Consider the following 1,985-nt stretch of genomic DNA (forward strand, 5'->3'; position numbering starts at 1 on the left):
TTTCTTTCTTGAAATGCTAAATCCACCTCCCTTTAATTTTTTCTTTTTCCCCTCTTTCTAACTAATTGCTTTAATACTACAATATGTTTGCTGTCATTAATTATTAACACACTCTTCAATTATTTATTTGAATTTAATACTTTTTTTATTATCTTAAAGTTTTTATGATTAATCATTAAATAATTTGAATATCAAAATGATGATCCATGGAATAGTTTTTCACTTTGTTGTTTTTGAAACATCCCAATCCCATGATAAAAATAAAAAAGGGATAAAGGTTGTTCATTTATGCCCTTAACTTTTGTAATTTGTAATTCAAAACTCCAATGGATTGGAAACTGTCTGTGAACTATTCCAATTTAAGATTAAGCTGTCCATTATCCCAAATTACAAAGATTGGTCCACATCATTTGTTATGATATGAATGGCCCCAAATACATACCCCATCTGTAGTCGAATCACATAATTTTATTCTTGAGTATATTATAATTTTTTTTGGATTAAATGCAATTTTGGTTCAAATGCCGTTTTAGTCCTTTAACTTGTTAGGGTTTGAATTTGGTCCTCTATGTATTTCAATTGCTCAATTTTGGGACCTTTTTTGTCGAAAAATTACCCAACTCGCCGGAAATTTCCACGTGGAGCCCATGTGGACATTTAAATTAGGCTAAGATATAATTGGTTAATTTTAGCTGACTTGGCAATTTTTTGAATTTAAAAAAAACGAATGACATGGCATATTAAGTGTGACGTGGAAAAAGAGGGAAAAGGGAGACCTCTTGCTGTGTTGGTGAGGCAAAGGACGGCGGCGGTCGAAAACTCCCACTATTGTGATCTCGTAAAAAATCTTATGAAAATTGATGGTGAGGTCTCGTTGAAAATGCCTTGGCGAGGGGAGTCAAATGGTGGTGGTCCGCGATGGTGATTCGTTCGGACGGCGGAGATCCGGCGGTTTAGGTGGCGGCGTCGCGAAACTTTAAAAGAACTGATCTCGTCAAGAAGTTGATGAAAATTGTTGGGAGAGGTGTCGTTGAACTCACCTTGATGAGAGGAATCCAACGGTGGTGGTGCGCAATGGTGATTCGTTCGAACGACGGCGTATTGATGGTGGTTCAAAGGTGGCGGTGTCGCGAAACTTTAAAAGAACTGATCTCGTCGAGGAGTTGATAAAATGGTCGGGAGAGGTGTCGTTCGACTCGCCTTGATGAGAGGAATCCAACGGTGGTGGTGCGCAATGGTGATTCGTTCGGACGGCAATGTATTGACGATGGAAAGTCGCGTTGGTCACCTCCTGAGCCCAACGTCAAATCGCGATGAAACTTCAAATTGATGGAGGGGAAATGTTCGCCTGGTGATGGGAAGTCGACTAATATCGGTGGTGTTGGTGATTCATCGAAAATTGGTCGGAAATTTAGAGAGAAGGTGCGGTGAAAAGAGGGGCGAGAAAGCGTCCACGTCATTCCTTTTTTTTTTGTTAATTCGAAAAATTGCCAAATCAGTTAAAACTAACCAATTATATCTCAGCCCTAATTTAAATGTCCACATGGAAATTTCCAGCGGTTTGGGTAATTTTTCGGCTAAAAAAGTCCCAAAATTGAGCAATTGAAATACATAGAGGACCAAATCCAAACTCTAATAAGTTAAAGGACTAAAACAGTATTTGGCTATAGTTAGAGGACCAAAATTGCATTTAATCCAAATTTTTTTTATCACAATCAAACACTCGATTATTTTTTTTTTAAAAATTTGTACATATATAAAGTGCGTCCAACTAATAATTTATAATAATTGGTGTATTTTTTTATGTGCAAAAATTTGTATACTAGTATATAAACCTGGATATTATATATTGGCAAGGTGCGGGGGCTGGGAAGTGGAGAAACATATATATATATATATATAATAGAGCGAAAAAGAATGGCATAATCCCCGCCTCGCCTCGCCTGCGCTTCTTTGCTTCCTTCTCTTTCCCCCTCATCTCTTCC

The sequence above is a fragment of the Sesamum indicum genome, linkage group LG3 (assembly GCF_000512975.1).
Source record: "Sesamum indicum cultivar Zhongzhi No. 13 linkage group LG3, S_indicum_v1.0, whole genome shotgun sequence".
Classification (NCBI taxonomy): domain Eukaryota; kingdom Viridiplantae; phylum Streptophyta; class Magnoliopsida; order Lamiales; family Pedaliaceae; genus Sesamum; species Sesamum indicum.